The sequence below is a fragment of the Falco punctatus genome (genome assembly GCF_963210335.1).
Source record: "Falco punctatus genome assembly, chromosome: 1".
NCBI lineage: Eukaryota > Metazoa > Chordata > Aves > Falconiformes > Falconidae > Falco > Falco punctatus.
Window position 1 is genome coordinate 25,556,934 of NC_137580.1, and position 26,455 is coordinate 25,583,388.

At 44.4% G+C, this 26,455-nt stretch overlaps 1 long non-coding RNA gene across 4 annotated transcripts in view; it reads left to right on the forward strand.

Annotated features, from left to right (window-relative positions):
* LOC308072790 overlaps positions 1-26,455 on the forward strand; it is a 57,675-nt gene continuing 31,220 nt past the window's right edge. For 2 of the 4 annotated variants that reach the window (XR_013931794.1, XR_013931795.1), the window contains exon 1: positions 1-26,455. This exon is cut by the window's right edge and continues 6,544 nt beyond it. This is a non-coding gene — a long non-coding RNA (uncharacterized lncRNA). The other 2 variants (XR_013931797.1, XR_013931796.1) reach the window with 2 other exon arrangements.

Consider the following 26,455-nt stretch of genomic DNA (forward strand, 5'->3'; position numbering starts at 1 on the left):
CAAGTACAAATGTTTGCTTTGTGAGTATCAGTTCCTACAGAACAAGGAAGCCACTGTGAAGACTCATAGTGCTCCATCTTCCCCTCTATGCATGGAGCAACTTCTGGTGACACGTCACTTTCTGTTTGAGCGGTTCTAATACACAAGTACCGAATAACAGCTTTGGGGAATGGGGTCCTAGAGGGAACACTGTAACCAGTTTCTGTTACAGCTGTTACTTGATATGATCATGCTTATGTAAAGAAACTAACCTCCTCTAAGTCAACATCTCAAAAAAATTCTGAAAGAAGCTAAACCGGAAGAGCCTTGAAGAGAAGTCTGAAAATTTATTGTGCAGATTCACATCCTGCTTGCATTTAGATGGATAGTGGCCTCCCTTCCAGAGGCAAATGAGTTGCTGTTACTCCATGGTTTTGGCATTTTCTATTGTAGTGATGACCAGACAAAAGAGAAACCAGAGATCTGGAGTGCTAGCTGCTGTAAGGGTAAATGGCAACCAGCAGCCTCTGTTCCACTGGGCTTTCCATCCGAAAGACCCATCACAACCAGAGCGTTAAAAGAACCCCACTAAAGAGGCAAAGTCACAGAATCGGGTACCCACACAGGAGAAGACTGTTCGGTTCAGCTAATGGTCTTGTGCTGCCTTTAACAAAGGAGTCAAAATAGCTTTGCCCTACACTGTGGTACAGGGGGAGACTTTGGAAAAGCATGTCCAGTTTTGCCTGTTGGTTTCCAATTTTTTTTCCATGTAGTGCCTGTTTCTTCTATTTCAGAGCTAGTGATGGCAAATCGACAGACCTAAAGTGCTGCAGTCTTTGAAGGTGTCCCAGGGATTTGTGCAGCCTTATGCCTTACATCATGAGAAGGCTTAGCTCTCTGTGGGACTGGATTTGGCACTAACCAGTATAAACCCTTCCTGCAGGTTATCTGTTATGATGGGACCTTATTTCTTGCCACTAGGCAGGTTTCAGTGAGTCCTGTATCATTGCTCTCCCTGTTCCTCATGTGACGTCTGTAAGGAGCAGTTAGTTAAAAGGCAAATAAATCTGTTTCCTTTTAGATGAAAAAACGAGTCAGGTAAGTTGCTGCTTGTTTTTGCTTTGATGGCTGTCCCTATTAGGCAGTGATTTCTAGCACTTTTTCCTTGCTGTTGTCACCCGTCATAAACTCCATTCCCAGGGGCCTGACAAACTTGTGTAGCACTCCAGAGCAGCGTGGTCTTTCTGCCACAGGAGGGTATTCCTGCCCCAGCTGCCCAGCCTTGATGTTTTCCCCCTCTGGAGCTTTGGCCCAGGGGAAGAGCTGAAGAGCTGGTTGCTCTGCTCTGGCATTACATCAAGGGCTACAGTGGCTGGTGCGGGACCCCAGGATCCCAGCGGTGGGGAGTGAGCAGGCAGTGATGGGGAGGAGTGGCTGTGCTTTTGCTTCTGCCGTCTTAATGCTGAAACCAACTGAGAAGAAAGAATAACTCTACCCCATCCGAAACCAGGACAGGGTGGAGGTGGCAAAGGAAGTGGCAATGCACCAGGCGAGATGGATGGTGACCTCCCCATGAGTTTCTTCTGGTGGTCAAATGTCCCTATAGGTTGAGGAGAGCCGTTTGATCTTGAAGCCAAGGGCAGAGGGACCCCGTGGTTTGGTAAGTATTCATAAGTGACTGTCTCTTCCTCCCTAGCACATAAAGCAGGGATGGGTGAATTCACTTCCTCCCCGGAGGAAGAAGGGTTGTGCAGGCGCCTCCGTTACCTTCTGTTTTACGGCACGCGAATGCCTGATTTCCAGGGTGAACCCAGGGTGGCATATGCTTCCTAGTGCACTGTTTTGATACCAGGAGGGGAGCGCTGCAAACCGTAGCACAATATTTGCACAGCCTGCACGTGGATTCAGTTAAGTCTTGAAAGACTTTGTGGGTTATGACATTCCCCTAAATGTGCTGAGCTTTCTTTAACCTTTCATAAAACATTGTGATCTTTATGGACTGTATCATATTGTGCAGTAATGTGCTTTATTGTCCACAGAATAAGCTTTTCTTAAAGATAATTGGAAAGCTGGAAATGGCTGCTATCGGCTGATTTTTTTTTTAAATACATTATTTCTGAAATGGGCCTGGTGTAATAATGACCCTATCTGTTCAAGATTTAAGATTTGTCTTGGCAGAGAAAATTGATCCATTTCACCTTTGTCTAATGGAAATTTTTATCTGGGATTATCTGTTTATGTAAATGAATGTTCCTCTGAAAAGAGAACTTGAGGGGGTTGTAAATCTCAGTGACACTTTAGTTTCATGGGGGGAAAATTGGAAAGGATTCTAGTATTTATCTGTCTGAAATTGGTTATAAAAACAAAATTATCTTCATGTACCTGCTGCATCTGATGTTTCCTGGAATTTCATTACCTTTTTGAATAATGCAATGTTACATTATATACAGGATTCTCTGTGATTAGCCCCGAAATTGTTGGGGGTTTGCTTCCTAGTGTTATAATTATCAGGAAAAGGCAGCCTGTTCGGGGTAGCGGGATTCTGATTCAGTGCCCTAATGGGTACCAATTAGCACAGCCACATTATTCATAGCATTCTGTGTAGAGCAGTGAAAATATACCACATGAATATTTTTTCCTTATGAGGTGTGGTGTTTTCTTTTTTTTATTTTATTTTATATTTTTTTTAACTGAGGAGTGAATCTAATTACAGGGGAAAATGTCTTTGGCTAATCAGCTTTTGTTTACAGTTTATGGAGCAGGGCTGTGAATGTAGCATTTAAACTAATACTTTAAACATCATATTTAAAAGCAGTTTCACTGTTAAAGAGACAGACTAGGTTTTTTGCCAAGTTGCCTCTTGGATCTAGATAACACAGAACTGACCAGGCTAGATCCTAGCTGGAGCAGCCGTGCTAAAACACAAAATTTGGCTTGTGTGTGCTAGCAGTGAACGTAGTTGTCTAACATAGCCGCTGTAAGTACACCCTGTTTTCTGGCATTTGGTGGGGCTGACAAGAATTGAGAGCAGAGCTGATTTTGTACCTACTATTGTATTGAAAGAGGCGCTATACACAAAGATGCAACTTTTTGGATTGTTTTAAAAGTAAACAAGATGAGACGCCCCTTGTAATTTCCCATGAAGCAGAGCTGCTTTGTAGATATCTAATCCTTGCCATCTTTGGCAAACCAAAGAGGATTTTGGTGGTATAATGACACGGTAGTGTCAATTGTACATGCCCAGAGGGAGCAGGAGAGCGCACACTAGATATAAACATGCATTTAACATGTGAAACTTCCAGTTCCTATCACTTACAATCAAATTGCAGCTTTCCTGGAGCAGAAGAAAAGCAGTTTGTGTCTTCAAGCCATGAAAGAGTATACTTCAAGGTATACTATAGTGGCCTGTGTTTTTATATCTAGTTATGTGGCCTAATTTTCAAACATCTTTCAGAGCTGCTGATTGCTCAGAGCCTTGAAAAATCAACCCCCTCGACTAGATGCCCAAGTCAAAGATGGGAGCCTAACTTTGGAGACTCATCATCCGAGTCTTCCTAGGCTAATTTCAATGGGAGTTGGGCCAAGGGCTTTAATGAAGAGGGGACTTTCCCTCTGCTGTTAGAAATCATAGCTGCAATTGATGCTGTACCAAGGTGCCTCAAGACTTCTTCAACAGTCCAGCCTAGCATAGCAATTAGTGTTAAAAATTAGAATAAGGAAAATTGGCACTTAAACAATGGCTTTTGCTCTATGATATCTGTAGACTTCTCTTGAATCTTCCATGTGTTCATGTTGCTTAATTTTATTTCCATAAAACTTCAGGCAGCAATGTTCCCTCCCTAAGTTCTTTACTTTTGTGACTTTCTGCTCCACATTTCAGGCAGTCATTTCAGCTGGAAATATACATTATTATCAGCTCATTAAATCCAAAGTAAATGAAGTGGAAAATTACAGAACTCCATGGATTACAGTGCACCCAACTCAAAATAGAAGTGTGTGATTAAAAACAAAATGGTCTGCATTTTAAAAATGGATTAATAGTTTTGGGCCCAGCTGGCAAAGTATCATATAAAATGTGTTTTCAGAGTTGGGCTAATGTAAATTAGATCTTGCTAAGGGTGCCTAAGGTGGGCCTCTGCACGCGTGGGACTTCCCAGTGTACAACCTCAAAAAAAAAATATTAAGGAAGAGATATATTTGCAGTATAAAGGAATGTAAGTGAGAGACACTTGAAAAATGTAGCTCAGTAACGACAGTGGCACCCTGCGGTAAGAAGTATGCACAGAGATTGTTGCAAATTCAGCCTGCTCTGGAGTGAAAGTGGAGCAAGCATATAGCAAAACAGGGCTGGTTCTAGAAAATGCATTGTCAAAATCAGCCTACTGGGAAACAAAACATGTGGCATAGCCTTATCTGCTAAGCTGGAAAGTGATTGGGTGGAAGGTCTTACCAAAGCTGTTGTAGACCCCCATGGCTAGATGGGCTCAGGGCTGCAGGGGGTACTTCTTTCCACAGGGCTTGGTGCCCCTGAGCAGAGACGCAGGATGTGGGATTCATTTGTAAAGAAGAAACAATCACCTGTGCCATGCCTGGTGCGACTTCCCAGACACTGAAGCGTTTAGGTGCTGCAGTCCCAGATGTTGTAAAAAGTCTAAACATGTCCAGAGGTCATGATCCTCTGTATATCTGCCCACATGCTCGGCTTTACAGTGGTGGAGGCATTTAAAACTAGTACAGGAGCCCAGCTGAAAGCTGAGGGAGGACAAGACTTCCCTTTGCCTTCATTAAAGTGTAAACGCATGTCTGTTTTTTTGCAGAACTGGAACATGGTTAGGCTCTGAATCCTTATTTGTTTTCTTTGAAGCTGACAATAATAATAACAACAATGAAAAACAACAACAAATACATTCCTAGACAAAAGCTCTGGGTCTTGAGAATAGTTTGGTGACAACACTAACAGCCCAGCATTTTAACTAACATACGGATAAATGAACTCTTCCTCTCAGAAGCAGCACTCAGAAGCGTTTTATGTGTCAGTATATGTGTATGCAGAATAGGTTTCTTTAATCTTTTCTATTTAACTTGTTTTCCCCTGGTTTTGAACCAGTTTCACCAGAGCTTAAGCAAAATGAAACTGGATGAGTGATGACATGGGTCTTCCCGTCTTCTGCATGTCACTATTTAATAGTGAAGAAGGAAACAGTTTGGAATGGGGAAACGTGAAAAGACAGGTAGATATTTTGCAGCACAAATAAAACTGGAGCTCAATTTCCTTGTGGCATTTCACCAGATTTTCCAGGATTTGTAAAGTAATCCCACTTTTGGGTAGATGTTATCATTCCTCATAAGATGCAGAAGAAGATAATACTTTACGAAGTCTGGAAGAAAGTGTATTAAACACTAAAGTAAAGATAAGGATCATAGTGTTAAAATCTCTGCAGGATTTCTTTTCCTGGTTTGTCCTACAACAAGTGTACTTCAGTGTTTAAATGCTGTTGTTAGGTTATGCTTTGTGTGCAAGTTCGAATGGGAGAAACAGATTTCTGACAGCGCAGAGTGGACGGTATTGCAGATTCAGAATTTGGGTTTTCCTTACTTCTGATGAATTTAACATCTACCTGGCTTCCGCAGCAGTACACAGTAAACCTGCATTTCTGCCTCTCTTTTCTGCAACCTCAAAGAGCTGTTACACACAATGGAGAAAGGAGGAAGAAAAAAAAAAAAGTGGACCATCTGTAGATGCAGATGGGGATTTGTGGATGGTATACAAGTTGCAGTCACTGAGTAAGCAGAGATGCCCAAAATATGTCATCCAAATTGACCAATCAGGCTGGTAAGGGGAACATTAGCCTGTTTGGATGCCTGGTCTTGCAGGCCCACCCCAGCAACTGTGCGGCTTGCACAGGCAGTCGGGCACTCCATCAGCTTTTCTTTCCCCCTGTTGCTCAGCAGCCAGAAATCAGAGCTGCTTTTACCTGTCAGCTTAGCTCAAGCCTCCTAAGGCTAGCAAGCTTCATTTTGCTTTTTCAGAATGCTTTGTGAGAAACCTCTCCTTTTCCGTTTTATTTGTGTTGGCTTTTTAAAGGGATGATACAAGGTCTTTTACAATATGTGTATGCTCTGAGATGTAGTTTGATTACCAAGTGCTGTGATGCTGCAGTTAGTGAATGGATTGTGTTTTGTTTGGCCAAGTGACAGCTAGATTTGCTTCAATAACTTCATTTCTTTTCCATGCTAAAAGATGGCAAAGCCCCTACTACCCTGTATTTGTTGGGGAAATTAATTCTGAGGGGAAAATAATGGGCTGTTTCTCTCCTATTCTTGGGGAAAGACTGACTGAAGTTGGAAGATGTAAGCTTTCCTGTACAGCAAATCAGTTGAATATTCTGACCTTATTGGATGCCAGTTAACCTTTTTTGACTTTCACTTCAAAAAGAGCTCATCGAGCTCAGTCTGTTTTCTGTAAAAAGTTTTTTATTTCTGTCGAGCGTTTCAGGTACATGTCCTGCTTCAGAAGCAGGAAGAGCCTTACAGAGCTCTGCAGTGCTGGGAGGCGGTGGTTTGCAATGATTTCTCTCAAAACAGGTTTGACCGGTGCTGGAGGGGCAGGTCGCTTTCCTGCACACTGATGGGCTAGTATGGGTAGACAGAAGTCAGGTAAGAGGAAGGGTTAACCGCTGGAGTACGAGTTCCCTTCATGAGGAGGTGAGGGTGATGAGCTCATGGAGTGGTCTCTCAGCTGGAAATTTTGCTACCAGCATCTTTTAAAACCTGGGAAGTACTCCAGGGAACTTCCCATGAGGATTAGACCCGGGCTGGCAAGAGGGTGGACCTTCATCCCTTAGTACATCTTTCATGCTGATATGTTTGCAATGGCTTATACTCATGTAAAAAACAACAACCTGCATTCACTCATAGGATATTATGTGGAAGCCGTTGAGTGTAAAATGTGCAGAACAGAAGGTGGGACAAGCTTGCAACATGTGAAGAGCACTGTCCAAGGTCGTTAGTCAGTCGCTGCATCAAAGCATGTGCCAGTTTGTCAACTGCAGCTGAACCTCGTTGCAGACCCATCAGCTCTGTGGTGGGGTATCTAAATCTACCTGAATGGGTTAGCTCTAGACTTACATCAGCATAAATGAGATCACAGTTTTTTGAAGCAGGCCATAAAACGCAGTGAGTTTTACAGCTAGTCCAATACATTGCTCGTTGCCAAGTCCCTGAGAGGTTTTTAGGGTGTCTGAGTATGTGATATCTTTCCTAGTGAACTCTCGAGATCAGTAAAAGAAATGGTGCGGAGAGGAGGGTGGAAGGGCAAGGAGAGAAGAGAGCAGTGCAACTGCTTTTGCCGGTTTTCCTTGGGAACGGTGGGCAGACACTTGCCAAATGCAGCTGTGCAGCAGCAGCAAGGGGAGGTTTGGCTGCAGGCTTGGGTTCCCTCAGAACAACTTTTCTTCAGATGGGGGTTGAGATTCAAACTCCCATGACCTGCTGTTGAAGATCCATTTGGATTTTTAGATCTCAGCTAACAGAAATCACAGCTCAGGTGCCTACATGGCATGCCGAGACTGTACTTAGGCATACTGCATTTGTTTGCCCAAGTATCCAAAGCCAGTTTTTATTTCAGAGAGGGCAGTTGTGACCGTGGCAGTTCAGCCTTGCAAGCATTTTCTACGTTTGTATTTCATGCCACTTTTTCTTTTAAATGGGCCTGGTGTTTTGTGAGCTGTAAAGAGTCTCCGAGCCTGCTTATGCAGGACTGCAGAGCAACAAGCCTCCTTGTAATGCCTTTCAGGATGGCTCCATTTATATTAATTGTGTCACTAAGAATATTCCCTTTTACTTAGGGGAGCATAGCCTGCCTCACAAATCATCCAGATAAGAAGAACTGTATCCACAGCAGGTAGCGTTTTCTTTAAGGTATGGATTTTTTCTCTGGCAGTTTAAAATAGCACCCACTCTTCCACTCTCGCGCAGGAGCCGGTACAGAGAGCTGGTGAGTGTCACTGGCTGGTGTCCATGTTTGACAGCAGAAGTGGCTGTGTTTCTGTGGTTAGAAACAAAACTGTGAGCGTGGCCCGGAGTCATTAAAAACTTTATCTGTAAGTAATATAATAGGGGTGGAGAGAGAAACTCAGGTACCACTGTGCTTGACGAAATATGTCACGATGATGGTGCATTTGGTTATGGTTTTGTTACTGTCTGTTTAAGGACACTGAAAATGCAAGGGCCGTGACTCAAATGGCTATCAGGGTTGTCAGGCAGCTTTCACCTCAGCTTAGCAAGTATTTTGTGTGCCACACATCAGTGGCTGATAGCCATGGGGAGGTGCAGTCTGGGTTGGTGTCACTCCTGTTGGCCCAGGCTCCTAGTAGGGAAACAGAGACAGTGAGGTGAGGAGACTGATGGAGGGTGCACAGTGAGAGCTGGTGGCAGCGCCGTACCCAACCCCGGGGCTGCCAGTTCATGGCAGCAGCTTTTTGCTCTCCTGTAGATTTTTCTGTCTTCACAGGACCTACGATTCGTGAGAGAGCCAGCGGACAGCCACTGAGCTGTCTGCCTGGCCCTGGCCTTCCTGGATGGCATTTTGACCGCCCAGCTGTGGTTTGGCCCTTCTGTCCATTCTTCACCCACTGACTCGGAGCAGAGGTTCTTCCTCCCAGCCCTGCTCTGATTCAAGCTCCCTGCAGCCAGTGTGTGCCTTCAGCGATCCCTGCGACCTTTGGCTTTGGGCCCTGTTCTGCGTTTGGCAAAAGCCTGTGGCATGGTACCAGAGCCAACAGGCTGCATCAGCTTCTGGGTGTTGCTCTCCCCTCCCACTCTTTCCTTCTCCTTTGCTACTCACTCTGCCTTCCCTAACTCTGTGTTTTCCCCCTACCTCCTCCAAATCCCTCCTCCTCTTCCTCCCCCAGCCCCTCCCTTACCCAACCAAGACTTAGGCTCTTCCTGCTTGTAATTTGTCGCTAATCAGCTGTCAGTGTTGGAGCAATGATGAGAGGTTCATCTCTTGCTGAGGGTAATGGCCTTAAAAGTCACAGAGTCAATGTCAATGGGATCGCTCCAATTCAATCAGAGACCTGAATGAGAAATGGCCCCCGCTGACATTAGCACTCATTTTGAGCCCAAGCATCTGGGCCCTAGTAAATAACCATCAGTGGGTGGGTCCGGGGGACAGGTCATTAGCCCCACGAAAAATAAATATCGTTTCCCTTGATGGCTGCGAGTAATTTAGCTCAGACGAGGAAATTTCACCCTAGATTAAGTATGATGAGCCAATATCAGTCAGAGGAGGCCAAACAGTGAGAGCTTGATGAGATAGAGGGAAATTTATATGCAGCTGGCTGAATGCAAGATGAGCTTAAAGAAATGATGTTCTCTTCCACTCTTTAGCCATGTGCAGTGCCAGGCACTGTGTTTCCCACAGCTGACACCCCCTCCCCATACTCTTGGGGCTCCCTCAACCCGTGGGTATGCATTTGTGCGCTGCGCGGCCCATCCACTGCCATCCCCACCCCCTCCGCCATCCCCAGCCTCTGCTTTCAAACAACTGGCTCTGGCGCTGGCAGCTTTCGCCTGCGATGCCTGGGAGTCAGAGCAGCGGCGGCAGCAAGCAGCTTCTGGAGGGGAGCTTGCCATGTCCGCGGGCTTGCACACAAGTCACAGCCGTGGCCAGCCCTGCCTATCCGAAAACAGCGAGGGGGCTTAATTGCTCTGCAGGCCCTCGAGGCCCATCGCCTACTCCCTTTCTCTTACGCAAGTAACGCAATAAGCCTCCCCCTGTACGTTTGCTCTGCGTGCCATTTTTTTGTTACTTATTTAACCCATCAATCTAGTACACGATATGCTCAATGGCTATTAATTCCACACCCCCAGCCCCTCTTTATTGGAAGCGCACATTGGGAATTATGTTTTATGTCTGCTGGAAACAGTAAGCAGGCAGCTTCTCTCTCCCTCATTGGCCCAGCTTTATATCCTAAAGCTGTGGCTGGAGGCTGGGGTCTGTCCCCCAGTCGTGCTCTGAATACAAATCAGGCACACTGTTGTAACCAGTTGGGCTCTCCCTCTTTGTTAGTTCTTTCAGATGGACCCCATGGGTGGCTAGGACAGGAGCACAGGAGGAACCTGATGAGCTGGCGTGCCAGAGGAGAGCTGAAGCAGACCAAGAGCAGACAGAAATCAACAGAAGCCATGTGGAGGAGTAGGTGGTTTTAGCGTAGGCATGAAGGAGGGAACTGTGAATGGAAGGAAGCAAGAGGCCTTGCTACAGCTAGTGCATGCTTTGGCTGCCTCTTAGAAGGGCAATTTCTTGGTGGTAGAGCTCATTACTTGTGCTAAGAACAGAAGTCAGACTAGTTATGTGGGAGAGCCAAGTGGCTTTGTCCTTCATTTCTACCTACCTGGTGCATTTTGTTGTGCCCGAGTATTTGTCTTGTTTTGCTTACATTCTCTGTTGCCTCAGCAAAATATGTCAGTGACAAAAGACCAAGGAGTTAGCAGGTTTGACAGAGATTAAAAAAAAAAAGATGGAAATCTGCTGGGAATGTGGGATGTTCCTATTAGAAGCTAGCAATTTCTTTCTACCAGCTCACCTGTTTGCACGCTCTACTCCCAAGTAACAACAAGGCACGGTTATCCCCTGTCTCTGTGAACCTATTCTGTCATTGTGCTCGAGTCCAACACAGCTTCAAGTGGGTCACGTCAGTGATACGCATCTGCTGCTGATCACCATGGCACTAATTTAAATTTTTTTTAAGAAACAGTGCTAACGGTTCATATATGTCAGACTTTTTTGTTATGCCCAACTGAACAGAAGCAATATATCTTTGTAAATATTCTGTCCTCACTTGCAAAATCCCTGTTGAAGGCTATGTCTTACCATTGTGCTGGAAAGCTACCCAAGCTATGCAAAGCAAGAGAATGAAGTGCCAGAATAACTACATGAGGCATTTAATGTTTCCCCTGGCTTGATAACGTCTGATCAGCATCTCAGAAATGTTGCTTCTCCAAAGTAAATCCTGTGCAGGTATGGTCAGTGGAATTAGGACGGTTTCTTCAAAATGGAGGTCTGCCCAGGACAGAGGGTCTAAACCCAAGAAAAGAGTGAAAGGCAAAGCTTGTACACAGATGCACCCCATTTCCAGCCACCCTGGTTTTGAACAGGCTTTGGATTACATGCCCAATGCCCAGGAGCTGCGGCAAGCATAGCCAAGTTATAGGGCTGCCGAGTCTCTCGGGACGAGCTGCTTACTCAGCTTTCCTGTGAAACAGCAGTGTTCAGCAGGAGCTGACAATATCTTCTGCTTTGGAGTGTGTTGCTCTCCTGAGCTCATGTCAAGTCCCCTTGACTTCCAGCATCATGTGTTAGACTTCTCTTGACACCTGAAGGTTTCCTATCAATTTGTGGGGGGATGGGAGGTGAGTTCCCCTTCTCCAGGATAATGGTGAGAGTGCTTACTCACTCATTCTGATCTCCGAGTTAGAGGTGGAATCACTGAGGCCGTGCCAGAAAGCTGTGTAAAAGGAAGGAGGACATATTTAGCCTTTGGCTGGTTTTACAAGTAAGAACATTTTGGCTGGTGTATGGTTTGAAATGTCCTAGCCCCTTGGAGGTTGCTCAACAGAAGTAGAAGCTGGACTGGGAATGCTGCAGGACTTCTATCATGTCATTTACATCTCACAGGGTTTCGACACTCAGTGTCTGAGCCTGAAAAATCCCGTATATGCTGTCAGACATTTATGTAACTCACTTAATGCAGAGGAGTATCAAAGTGAGTTTTATCATAGCTGGTTCTATCTCCCATTTTTCTCTCTTCTGCTTCCCGCAGGTCACTCCTATGGAAGAATGTCCCAGCTCACATGGCAGAGCTGTGTGTTGTGGATTTTTAAGGTTGTTTAGATGTGCTCACAGTCTTGTTAGGGCTAGCATGAAGTCACATTTTTAACAGTGGAAGGAGTCCCTGTCCGACTCATGACAACTTCTGTGAGGAGCGGTGGAAATGTATTTGTTTTGTTAGTTTATTCCATGGTTTATGACATGTTACTTTTTGATAAGAAATGGAATCAAGTAATTAGTTCTGGAAAATGTTCTGAGATCTTAGCTTTTTATTTAAAACCAAGGTCAAAAATTATCAATCTATCTGTCTATTTATCTATCTGGTTATTTATGTATTTTTTATTTTAAATACTGGAAGTTCCCAAGGCATGAAAATTTTGAATTTTCACTTTTTCTGCTTCTTTCCTGGTAACACAATAGTCAGCTGAAGAGGGAGGCTTCTTATAGTGGAAGGAGTGGACCTGATTTTTTCATCAAGGTGAAGCAGTATAGCCAACGGAAATAAATGCGTTGACTGAGCTGGGACCTGTTTTTAAAAGTATGAAAATCTTTGTATCCTACCAGCAAATGGAGCTGACGAGTCAGCCCCAGAATGTAGAGGATGTAATTTTAATGTACAGAGATTCTTAGTGAAGAAGTGAACATGAACTTCTCTTTGCTCTAATGCTTGGTTCGCATGTTCTTTGCCCTGTCTCGTGAACTTGTCCAGGTCTCAACGTAGCAGAGCTGCAGGTCCTGTTGCTGTCACAGTAAAAAAACAAACCCCAAAACCCCAAAACAAAACAAAGCAGTAAAGATGTTATATCTTAATTTATACACAATAGCTTTTCCCCTCTCTCCTCCCTGTTTTGAAGAAATCAGTTGGCAGGACTTCTTGGGCCTGAGCACAGATCCCTTTGGAGGGTGATGGTCTATGTTTGACACTACTGACAGCAACTGTATTTGTCTCAGTGGGAGACAATCAGTGCCTGGAGTGGCATTTATGTGGCTGTCCAGCAGTCAGGAGCGGTGCAGTCTCAGCTCTTAACGAGGCCAAAATTGTCCTTTCTGTGCAGTAGGATACATGCAGCAGAGTTTGGAGTTCTTTGCTGCATTTTCCTACAACAAGTGGACTTTTCCTTATTACTGCCTTTTCCTGGGGTGTTTCAGTCTTAATTTTTTTTTCTTGTGCATTAAGCTACAGCATACCCTGGTGGGTAGTATGGGCTAAATTTTGACCTAACATAAGCAGGTATAAAGTTAGCAGGGTTATAGCCACTTAGGCTAAACCTGACTTTGGCCCTGTGCCTGCCCTGCTCCCTTGCCAAAACAGAAATTGCTGTTCCTGGGGGTGTTTTTTTCTCTTCTTTTTTCCGCCCGCCCCCCCTGGTATGTGATCATTCTCTATGATGCAGTATCTGTCTCCTGATCTCTTGTGTTGGTACACAAACGAATTGATGAGCAAACCATTGACAAAGTCCTGATGGTAGAGGGATTGATGATGAATTGGGGGCCATTATAGCAGGTATTGTGCACGTTCGACCAGCTGACACCGAACTTCCCTTCTAATGCCAGTTGCCTTCTATCATCTGGTAAACGGATTGGATGCAGGCTTCTCCCAATTAAAGCCAGTGAGGTCATATACTTCCTAATTACAGGCTAGCCCATTGTGTCTAAATGTGACAGACATGTGCTTGGAAAATTGCTTTTAATGCCTAAATAAACATGATGAACTAAATGGCAGATTTGAATTGTAATTGAAAGTGCTCAGCCTCTTGAATTTTGCACTGACAAGTGATAGCCACTTGTACCGCCAACCACCCCCATTTGGGGATGCTTTGTTCTTGGCATAGCAATGCTATTATGTTGCTTGTGGGTCCTCGCCCTCTCCCTTTCTTTGGGACATTAGTGTTTTACAAACATATGCAGCAGGATTGCACAATGGAGAGCAATACAGCCTTCCTAGAAGAAGAAGAAAGGGTTGCGGAATGCGAGACAAATTGAGTTTACACCAACAGCAAAAGCGGGTAAGCGAGCAGCTCTAGGACGATGCAAGTACAACAGTATGACACAGCATGGTTAAGCAGAGAAACTCTGAGTATTCCTAAGAAATCACAAGTGACTGCTGTCACCATCCAGGCTGGGAGATATCTGCACATGGGCAAATTCTGCTCCAAGGTTCTCTGGGGAGGAATCTGGACTGTTTCCAGACAAGCAAAACCAGTCGCTCTTAATTCAGACCACAAGCATAATGTTGCCCTCCTGTGTTAAAACTTTGAACAAGAGAGGATGAGATCTGTGTAGATATTCAGGAACAATCTTTTGGGGATATATGTATGTTAAATAATACACTTAATGCTGGACCAAAGGCAATTTAAGTGTTGCATTTTATCTGACACCAAAGGTAAAATGCTCAGTTTCCCAGGCAGCTTGCTATTGCTTGCATATGTATTACTTTCTGTTGGTAGTATTCCCTGCAGGATTATCTAAACTGGCTAAAGCCTCACTTGCTATTTTCCTGTGTTTTATAATGGTTGGCAATATTCAGTGCTCACTAACAGTCACTAATGCCTGCTGTGCCTGGCTGTGCTCTGCTTCTGCTCCATTTGTTCCCTAGGGCTAAGTTTGTGTCTGAAGGTTTGAATCTGAGTAAGTCAACAGGGATTGTCTGTGAAAATCAATAATACTCCTAACGGTGTCCAGAATAGATGGTTCCATTGCAGAATGAATACGGAGAAGTTGTGACCATCGTCACAACTTGTTCTCTAGCTTGGGTCACGATTCAGCCAGCCGCTTAGATGCGTGCCAGGCTTTAGCATGATGGCTAACGTGCTTGAGGCTGGGCCCATGATGATGCGCTCTGCTAACGTACAACCTGAATTATTTGAACCAGTTTAGACTGATGCCCCACAAATCCCTGAAGCTTTAACTTGAAGCAGGCATGCAGTTTTGTTTGGGTCCCTTTGAACCCAGGGATCTGAAGTCTTTCCTACCTCCCAGACGCAGGCAAGTGCTCTGCCCAGGTACGTGTTGGAAAGGGAGCGGAATGTACGTATGTTTGCCTCCCACCCCTTTTTTCCAGTGGCATCTCTTGCTCAGCATGCAAATGCCACCAGTGATGGCAACAGAATCACATAGGTACCATGAGTTAAACCTGAGCAGAAGGATTTTGTCACAGCAGGATGGGGGAAACGTTTTGAGGTTTTAAAGTGAGCAGCAGCTGACAGCCAAGTGTTTCTGTCAGATCAAAGCTCCATAAGAAAATTAGGACTTTATATAAGGAGTGAATTATTTTTATCTTCCCTTCTGAGCAACACTAAGCTCAGAAAAGGCTTGGATCAGGAGAGTGAGTATCGACTGTGGTTTGTATCGCTCATTTTCAGCGTCCAGTTGTCATGTGAGCCTTCGGTATTGTACCCCTGTTTGATGGGTGCACATATTTGCTGGCTTTAAAAACAATATATAATGTAATTAAGCCTTCTGTTGTTCAGAAGCAGCCTTCCCATCAGGAGTGTGGAGGAGATGTTTTTAAATCAGTGGAGTTGGTAATGGGCATGGTGAAATTCATGGTGAAGGGAAGACTAGGTCCCAGGCTGGCTCAGGCAAGGAATATCATTTAGACTGTCTGAAATGCTGCGGCGAGGTAGCGCCTGCTAGATCCTGTTTTAGCATGCCCTAATATGCAAATGCAGCATAAGTATGTGCATAACTTTTAAGATTGCAAACATCTCTCTTCAAATTGGTGCTTAAGGTTACATGCCAGCACAAGCACTGAGCTGGACTGAGACTTATCTTGACAGGTATTTTCCTGCAGAACAGATCAGCATGTTTGCCTTGTGCTTCATTGCCTGAATCCTTTAATGCTGCCTGAACAGAAAGTGCTGCCTTCCTGCCCCATTGCGGGGATGAGCTCTCTGAATGCAGGGCCAAGCCTATTCCCTTTGCGAGCTGTATTTTATCTTTCGAACTGATGGGTGTCAAACTTACGATGGTGTCAAGACAGATGTGAAGTGCTTGGGGCTCGCAGTAATATATTGTGCCCCGTTGTTTTATGTTGATAGCACGCTGGTACAATTTACATCAGCTATTCTGTCTTACCTTGAACTGTAAGGTACAGCAGCTGTTTACTTTATTTACAGCACTGTAACCATCTAGGCTATGCTTTTGACAAGCACACACATATTTCATGGTGCTCTGCATCCTCTTGGACTCCGATAGACCAATCTTATGGACTGGTGACGAGACACTCAGCAAGAAACAGCTAGCTTGAGAGTCAGAGAAGGGGTCAGCTCTGAAGATGTGGTAAATTGCTGTTGAAGTAAAATGTTTGTTCTCTCCAACCAGCCACCTATTTTCATGACACTTGCAGAGGCTTAACTGTCTTAAAGATCATCAGTGCTCTTTCAGTTTTGGTTACAATTGACTAGTATGTGCAAAAGTTACCAGAGAAGTGGAAGGTACAGTCTAAATGTTGTTGGTTTTCTTTTTCCCATGGGAAACCAGGTTAACAGTTAAAAATGTGAATGAAATATGGGGGCATTCATAGCAAGGCTAGGTGGGAGCCATTGCTGAATCTGAGCTGTTGTTGAATACATTGCCAAATCCGAGCCTTAGATCAGGTGTGCTGAAGCATGAAATGAAGGCTTTATTACCCCAAGATGTGTGCTATGCACTGGCATGGGAGAAGGGCTGTTTATTGCAACTCTGCAGAGGATTTCTGTCCTTTTCAAATGATGTGACATCAACACTGTTTATTTGGCACAAGGTAAAGGCATTTGAGGAAAGAACAGGTCTTGCCAGTAAGGGCTTCGTTCCTAGGGTGTAGATTTAATAGCATCAACCAATCCATTTTAAATGACCTGGCTGCTGCAGGCGCGGGATTTTCTGGGAGATGAGGAATGCTCAGGCAGCCAAAATAACAGCTTTGATCTCTCTCTCTCTAACTTTTTGTAAGGCTAGGTAAATGCCATGCAAATGCAGGATGCTCCTGTCCGTGGTGGGTGTATTTGTCTTAGCAGGAATGAAAGTAAGATTTCCCTGAGAACATCGGAGGTAAGTCTCCTGCTCTGCTCAGACTCCTTGTGCGAGCTGGGGTCAAAATCCTCAGACATATTTGCATACTGACTTCCAAGTGCTTTTCTGTGTGATAAAGAGGCAGAAGTGTCTTTGACAGTCTGGGTCCAACTCCCTTTGGCTTCTCTGATGCTATTTTCCCTGCCATACTCGAAAGGTACCCAGGTGAACCTGCTCCCATGTGCGAGAGTTGTGTTTTCTTCCCTCATCAGGGTGTTGTGACGATAAACACAACAAAGATTGCCAAGTGCTTACTTGATAATAGGAGTCATATAACTACCTGACATGGATAAGCTGCTCTTTTGTGCATGTGTCTGGTAAGGAAAGGTGTTATTTATCCTTGCAGCATCCTCTGAGAATCAAGAGCTCCCTCTGGGCTTCACCTGATACCTTCTGGCTGATTGCTGCTGGCCTTGCAGTCATCCTCTGCCTTGTTCCAATACACTATAACCCACCTGTTAGCTCTTTTCCTCACTTGAATTTATTTGCAGTGGCCACTACCTCTTCTGCTGCATCGTGGGTAGGGCCCTTCTTTCTATTTCTGCAGAGCCCCATTGTACAAAAGCAAGTTTATGGCTGGAATTTGCTGCTTCTTTTCTGTCCAGATGGTCACTCTGAGCCCCGCTTGACCTCTCAAGTACAGGCTGTGGACTCAAAAGCAGGAATTAGCAGGCTTCATCTTCTTCGCAGCAAACTGTGAAGAGCTTCAGCAGGAGGTTGGCTTCAGGGAGAGGCAATGTATCGGAACACATTGCAAAAGACACTTTGTGCAAGAAAACATGGGTAAGTAAAAGAATTATTGTTTCTCTGCCTGCAGTTGGAACTTGCTCTCCAGCAGGACTGGAGAGCCTGAAGACCCCTGCTGAAAAAGATAACTCCCTCGGGTGTTTCATGCAAATGTTCTCATTCACAGGGGTCCCTTTCTCCTTGAGTGTCAGTCCTTCACACTCTGCCCTGCCTGCCCCTTTGGAGTCTGTCCCTGATTGCCCCTTACCTGGGGTAGGTGGAACAGTGGATACCACTTGTCATGACTCTTCTGTTCATGCCAACAATGGATGTTGGTGATGGATATGGTGGTGATGAAATGCTGATGGAAAGGGTGGCACTTGCACCTCTGAACTAAGCGATGAAAGCAAGCAGCAAAAGTTTTGGCAATAAAGCAAAACTTGGCCTGTGTGTAACAGCAGATTCTTGTGTGGGGTGTTGAGATGAGCTGTCTGTAAACTCTTCCCGCACTGTATGAGTTGGAGGCTGGACTCAGTGGCTTGGAGCATCCCTACACAGTGGCAGATAAAAGTCATTATTGACACGACTGTCAGCATATGGATGCTGGAAGGGGGTCTACCTGATATGAATTCTACCTCATTAGAATTAGAAAACAAACATTATGGTTTGTTTTATTTCTGGGTTTTCTTCTGTAATGTATCTTTCTTTTCTAAATGCTTTCACACACTGAACTAAATAAATTTGCCTTATATTTATTACCCTGTGCGCATGAGCATGTGTTTTTTTTGTTCTGTTACCTCTTTTGGGCTCCCTACAGAACATGGCAAGTTTACTCTTTTCTTCCAGAGAAGTGATTTCAAACAGCCAGTGCAAAGTTAAAGTACGTGCTCTCGAGTATTGAAGAGACTTTTGGCATCTGGAAAACTAGGATGAAGTCGACAAGTATAAGAAATCCTAAAGTAGCCTAAGAATGTGTGGCCACTTGATATTCCTTTTTGCTTCTTGTTCTCTTTAATTCTTTTAAAGTCACAACTTGTTTGTTTGTTTGTTTGTTTGTGTGTGCTCATGGAAGGTAGCATTTAAAAAAGATGATCTGGGCATTTTAATAAAAATAATCTTTATGGTCACCATTGTATATTTCAGTCCTGGTTCTGTGCTGGTGGAAGCAGTTGGGAGTCAATTTTTGTTTGCTTTGTTTGTTTATCTTCAGTCATTGTTGAACAGTTTTGGACCCTTCAATATCTGCTTTTCCTCCCCTTGCTTGATTATGGTTTACAAGTAACTGTTCACCTCAGCAATATTAATCAGCTCAAAGTTTTGGAAATAACGCTTCAGAGCCTGCGGTCAGTTTTAGGGTGTATAGTTCCAGTGATATTTTTATGGCTTGCTTGTCACTGTAACCAGGAAAGTTTCCCATTGGTGTGGGCGTAAACCTCAAGTTTGACCAGTTTCCCTCTAAACCTCCAGGCTGGATTCTGGAATTGGATGCAAACCTTTTACTAAAACTACCCGCCATTGTCCCCAGGCCGAGGTTCTACCAAAGCAGGTACTATGTAAAATCTGAGGATTTTAATGCTTAGCCCTACAGCAAGCAGTTTTCTCAGAATGCAGGTTATCAAACATAGAAGCCAGCAGCTAGTACAGAGAAAAGCATACTGTGGAAGTCAAAAGGTTTGATAAGACATTCTTAAATTTAAAGTGTCACTATCAGCAAGCTAGTATAGTAGTGCTGTCTGTGTGTGTCAGCTTTAGGAAGAGAATGCCTGTCTCCTGAATTGCCATCCAACGTAACAGCAAGATCATCCTGTTTTTGAAATCATGGCATTTTAATCAATTGGAAAAAGCAGCTTGAGCTGGCAAGTTTCTCTTCTTTTTCCCCCTTTTTTTCTCCTCTTTCCAGCACTCATTCGGTGCAGCTAAACCATGGCCAGAAAGATTTTGCAGAGAGCAGTTCCAACAATTTCTCTCCAGAACTGAGACACCCTCCACTCCTTATTTCTGCCAGCAGCAAATTTTTAGGAGTGATTTATAAAGTCCCAGGCCTGGGGGCTTTGTAATGGAAATGCAGACAGACCCTTAACTGTAGCACTGTGAAATGCTATGCTGTAATACAATGAATAATATTCATGAATCTGCCATAATGCTGGATATTATCACTCATTACCATTGTAGGAAAGGGGTGATTAAACTAATAGTTACTGAGAGACATTTCTGGTGACAGGAGGCAATGATTAGAATGAACTGACTTCAATATACATTTAGAACTGGGAATAATGGGATGTGGCAGGAAGCCAATAAGTGAACATGGCCCACAGCTCTGATCAATGAATTACTTTTTTTCCGCTTTACAGCAGTACATGGTGTTTAATGAAAAATCAATAGCCCCCTGTAATTCAGAACTGTAATCAATCGTTTGACCTGAAGCTTTCCCTTTTTTTCTTTTTTCCTTTCCCCTCCTCCCCTACCAGGGAAGATGTCTTCAGCTGAGGACGCAGTTCAGCTGTGAGGGCATCGTGAAGCTCACAGAAGGAATACTTGGGCAAAGTAGGTCCTTCGGATCCAGCAGAGCTCTGTCAGTTGGCACCATTGGATCTGACCTGTTAAACCTCTGCTTTATATAGGTGTGAATTAATTCAGCTTTGCTTTGAGCACAGTGGCAGAGGCACAAGTGAGAGGAAAAATAATGCAACTGAGTGTCTTTCTCTCAGAAAAATCAGAGCCCTGCTTTCGGCATGTAGGTAGGTTGCGTCATCCGTGCCTTAGGCCTCCTGCGCTTGTCAAGTCTGTTAGAGGGGTTTATTTTAAACAGGGGAAGGGAGGAGCACGGTGTTGGAAATAGGTGGGAGATCCACCCCGTCCATTAGTGTCTGCTAACTTAGGAAGAAAGACATAACTCTGGGTGTTGGGACATGTTCTGGGATGTATTACAGGAAGAAGTTTTCTATCTGAATTTTGCTGTCAAGTTGAAGAGATGTTGCTGGTAATGCTATCTGTCCAGGGTCTTACTAGGCTAAAATGACAGCAGGTGTGATGCTGGGCTTTTGTGCAATTGCTTCTGATTTGCATCAGTGAGAACAGGAAGAAAAATGAGTCTGGTGTGTCTCAGCATCCCCTTGTTAAAAAGGATAGTGAAGCTGATGAGCAACATTTCCATCCCACGAATAACCCATTTCTATGAACCAGTGATAAAACTCTACTCTCAGCAAGTCCGCAGAAAGGACAGATTTTGGAAGGCTAGGGTTTTATTTGAGAGATACGTGAGTGGGGTTTTTTTCCTCCTTTTTTTGGTGTGTGTCTTTCCTCTCCCTTGCTGGCTTTGTGCTCTAGTCTTGTCACCAACTACCAGAGTCAAACATCGTCTCCAAGGGAAAATATGAAGCATCGACAACAGTGAAGACCTGCCTACTGCAGGATTGTTTCTAACAGCTGATTCCTGACTGTTTTACTCAGCCTACTTCTAAATGTTTCAGTGACAAAATGTCACCCTTTCCCATTCAAAGAGAGCTCACAAATGGGAAGGTTTCTGCTCATAACCCAAACTCTAAGGTATCATCTCGGTATGTTGGTTTTGGTCCCTCTTTAACCACTGACTAAGCAGTTTTCTTTCTTGACATATTAGAAGGATAAATGGGTTAAGCTAAAGTATACAGCATCTCACCAGTTCCTCAGTCCCCACACCCACCCCTACCCCCCTGCTATTTGTTGTAGAGCATGAGGAGAAGAGAGCAAGCATGTCTCTTGGGTGTGACGGCTCCCTTCTGCTTCTCCGTCTTCTGTGGTCGCTGCTTTGCCTGTTAGCTGAATGGCTGATTTCCTGGCACAGAGACAGCGCTGGTCCCTTGGCGGGAGGCTGAGCACACGCAGTATTGCCAAGCAACACTTTCCCATGTATTGTGTGTGCCACAACTCTTGCTTGGTGTCATGTGCTGCAGTCATCTGATTTTTCTTTCCATCCAGTGAAAATGCATATGCCTCGGGATGTGGGAATGAGTGGGTAGGGATAGGACCTTAGCAGGTTGGGGAAGAAAATATGTGGCTGAAGGGGCCAGGTTTCCTTAGGGACACAGAGTTAATCAGAAAAGCATGTGTGTTTTGGGCTGTTCCATAACTTTGGGTGGAATCTGGACTGTAAAAGGATATTCCATGTCATAGCTGCACACACACCTGTGTGCTTCTCTTATGAGAGCATCAATGGCTTCCCTGTCCACTGACACGCTGGGCCGGCATCTGTCATTGCACTCTGCGAACCTCGGCTGGACACAGCCCATACGGCCCTGGAGGCAGGCTAACCTGGGGTGAAAACAAAGTGCTTTGAGCAGGTCTCCCACACCACTGATTTAGGTTCCCGCTTTTTCTCCTTGATTCTCTCAACAGTGCTTGACTGGTGTTCCCTATATAACATCTTACTGAGCTCTTTCTTTTGGAAACACAAGTCTTGGTTTGAGGAAAAGCTCCTTGTATTTATAGATGGCTCTTGAAAAGTATTGGTGGGGGGAAAAGACGTTTGTTGGAAGGTGCAGGCAATTGAGGTGGTCCTTGCAGGACTGGACAGCAAATGACCTACACGAGCAAAACCAGAAAATCCCCTTTGCTAAGTATTTACCAGTGGCCTAGCCATTTGTTAATTGCTCTGTTCTCATGTGGAAAATACATCCCATCCTGTAACAGCTTGTTTGGTGTTAGACCTTGCTCTGTACTTGGAATGCGTTGCAGGTGTGCATGCTGATATAATCAAGGACTTCCTATACTGTGTAGGAATGTGTTTGGGTTCTGGACTGCTCTGGTCCAGAAGGGCTAAAAAGGTGGTTCCTTGCCCTGTCCTAAAACTGTTGAGACTCGGAACAAAGGGAATGGATTTCACCCAGAAATAACATGTTGTGGGAAAGCTGAGCAGCAGTAGTGTTGGGGTTGCTTCTGAAACTGTCCCCAAATTAGGAGAGAGAACTGAACGCAGCACTCAAAACTTTCACACTGGTTTTATATGTCCTGTTTGGTTCTGAAGACACACTTAGGACTTCTGTTCCTTTTTGATTCCAGTAGCCTGAGTAGTGACACTGTTGTGCTGCTGTGGGCACAAGCCAAGTGGTCTCTGCTGTGGCTCCTTCTCTGTCTCATTGTTCCCAGACCTTCACTGCTGTTTAGTCTGAAAGACGATGGGACAAGGGCTTTGGGATTTGTCTTCAGGACAGATGGTCTCTTAAATGCAAGGAAAGTGGAAAGACTGAAGCCATCTTTCCTTGAAAACTCGCTCCCTGCTGCCACAGCTGAGCCTGCCACCAGAGCCACTTCTGTGGCTCTGAACAACCCACCTGGTTACTGGAATGATGGGTACCAGGTACCACCTCAAATACAGCAGGGATGCATTAATGATACTAATAACGATGCGGTGAGTCAGAGAGGCAATGAAACTCTCAATCTGGATGTTGCAAATCTCTTCCCACCAATGGAGTGACTGAATTTGCAATAATGCTGCAATTGCTGCAATGGCAGCTTGTCAGGCGGCTACTGGAGCAATGAGAAGCTCTCAAGCTGTGGTAAATACACTCTGCATCGCAATTATGTAACAGACCACATCCTACCCCAAGCTCGTTTGCTAAACAAAAAGGGCCAGCTCCTCCACTGGTGTAAACTGGGGTAGCACTGCTAACTTGGGTGGACAGGGTCTTAACACAGGAATAATTCTCCAAAGCCTTGTTATCAATCTCTTCATCTAAACTCATGCCATTTAGAGATGAACCTGTATTTTTACTTTCTGCTGCATGACTTAATTGATTTCTATTTTTTAAAAATACTATTTGTTAATTCACATTGTGTATTTGGCCGACCAATTATATGCATGGCCATATTGTGTGACTGCAGCAGTCTGGTGCAGTGCAAGGAATGCCACATCATGTGAGACGTTTCATCTCCGTGAGTAACCTCGTCACTGTGGTAAATGAATACATGAATACAGTACATCCAGGAGAGATTAAACGTATTGACCGGTGCCTCTACTCACCATACAAATGTCATTGTTTTTTAATTCCCCCCTACCCCCCTTTCTTGTTTTCCCGACACATTTTGGTCCCCTTTTCGCTTCTCCCCTTTTCCCTTAAGTAGGGATGACACAGATCAATACCTTTGATGGAAAGTAATAATCAGGCCTATTAAGTGACAAAGGTTTACTCTGTAACAGCTGTGCTGGCGGGAGAGGAGAGCTTGTCTGACTAATGAATCATGAAACAATCAGGCAGTAGCCATTTGTGTTTAGATCTGTAAATATGGTGTGGTTCAAGTGCCAGACCATCTCCAGCACTCCAGCTGGGGGCACAGATGGTCCACATTCAGAACAGCAGAAGTGTAAAGAAAAGCTTCCCCCCCTTCCCCCTCTCCTCCTCCGTCCCACGCTGCCCCTCTCAAAGGAACAGATCAGCTCGCTTGAGGATAAACTTGCGTTGCAGGCAGGAGTTGTAACATTGGCCTTCCAGACTGAGCAGCTCCCAGCAAAATGTGTGCTGCCTTCCTTGTCCAAGGGGGGAAAAAAGCCAGGAAAACTCTCAAATCCTATATGCTGTGTAAGAGACTCCTATGTTTTGGACTGAAAACTGTTTTTTGTTTCTTGCTTTCTACCCCTTTGAGTTCTTCATGCTCTACTGACAGGTTTCCTTCTGAATGGCACGATGATGTCAACTCATTAGCTCCTAAAGGTCAAGTGAGTGACGCATCAGGAATTCAAAGCTAAAGCGCGGGAGCAGGGACCCAGTGAGAGAGGCAGAGAAATAAAGTCGTCAGGGAGTTCAGGCTGTTTCCACTCTCTTGACTTCAGCTGAGAGTGCTGCCTCCAGTACAGGCTGCTGATGCAGCTCTTCCCTTCACCTCTGACAGGAGGCCGGGGATCCCAGCCGATCCTGAAGATACTTCTGATTCTTTTTTGGTTTTTTTTTCCCCTTTTTGTTTTCCCCAAGAGCTAATACCATAGTAATAAGTATGCGTTGAGTGCTTTCTCACCTGCGAGAAAAACAGCAAATCAAGTAGCCCTGTTGATGCAAAACATAAAACAAGTTTCACTGTTGTAAGTATGGACTTTAATGCAGTGAATTAGAGAGACCTGCTTTTCTGCTAGCTTTTACACTGAAGGAAGTCCAGTAATCCAAACAGTGGGAGAAGGTATAATGCAGAAATAATAATTTCAGGCCACAAAGATCTCCCTTTCATCTGTGTGTGCTGTTGGATGCTTAATTGCCCATTGCAAGTAAGCTTACTATGTTTGTTTTCTTTTGCAGCATGTATATGTGTTCGTATGTATCTTTATGCTTGGGCTTCTATAAATACATACGATACATTTGCTTTCTGTAAACTCCTTAATCCAAGCGGCTTGGAGCTGTATCTCGGTTTGACTTAGTGAAAGAAACTGTTGCTGCAGTGGGGCAGTTGCTATTGCAAATACATATTCTTTGGACTTGCTTCTGGTTTCTTTTGCTGCAAATGGGTAATTTAGCACAGAGTGAAACAAAGAAATAGCTTTATGTATGGAACACCAAAATTCACTTGCTGTCCAAAGCATCAAAGTGACAAAGGCAGGAACAGGTGAGTGTGCAGGTAGCCAGTTCCCCGGGATTAGTGCTTTTTGGAGTAGCAACGTTGTGTTGCTGAGGCAACATTTGCATAAACCTAAGTTTGTCTCTACCGTGCTAGAATTACAAAGTGTACTTGAAAGCATTTAAAAAATGTTTTCATTTTCTTTTTGTTGTCTTCTAACAGGGGAGTTGGTGGTGGGATGCCATGGTACAGATCGGTCGGTGGAAGGATAGCACTGTGATTGGCTATTCAAACCTCTCTGAAGAAGGCAGTACTGGCAGAAGTCAGGGTATGACTTGCCATTCTTATTTTAGTGTTTATTTATCTTAGGACAATCAAGTTAGCTAATGTCTCTGCTCATTGTTGTTGATTTTTTTACAGATTGCCACTCCCTTAGCAGCTTCTTGGCTGCTGTGGGGACCTGTTACACCTTTGAGGAGATGTCTTTCAGTGGATCTTGCCTGAGGCTCCAGCTGCACCGAGGCGATCCGGCGTGCTCTTGCTCATGTTCTGTGCTGAATCTTCTGTGATTACTCCTGCTCAGACAGCGATGCACTGCAAATGTGAGTCAGTGAAGGCATTTCACCTGTCCGTAATTTATGCTCATTTCACTCTTCCTGTATAAATAAGTCTACAGGGCACAAGTCAGTGAAAAGACACGTCCCCGTTTTCCTGTGAAAACCAGATAGGTTTCTGTGCCTGCATTCTAGCTGCTTTTGATTCTCTGGCAGCCTACAAGGGCCAGAAACGTATAAAGCCATGTGGTGTCCAAAACCTCCTGGGTAAGTTACCCCACCAGCCGCTTGAAGGCTGAAACACATGCAAAGAATGGAGCAGACTGTGGTTGCTTGTCCCATAAAGTCAGCTTTCTGCTGCATAGTAGGAAAAAAATCAGAGGGGGCTCCGTGAGTGGTTCTCTACTGCAGGCCCGGGAGTTGAAGTTGGTCTTTCCCTCTTCCCTATAGGGTCAGAATGCAGATCTCATCTTGAACACTCCCTGCCCAGTACAAATAACCTAAACTGCCATGGGATTCCATGACCTGCAGTTCAGACAGTATGAAGTGTGCTCTGTGAGTTTAGTTAAAGATTCATTTAATTTAAATTATTAAATAATTAAAAAAGATTTAATAAAAATTAAAGATTTAAATGCTAAAGAACTGTACAGACCTGTTTGAGTGGCAGAAATGTCAACAAGAGAGGGTGATGGCTGGCTGCTAGAGATGGCTTTTTATCACCCAGTGTCCTAGTAGAAGACTGCTTTTGACTCTGAATCTCTCTTTCTCTGGCGCATGAGAAGGGCTTTGGGGC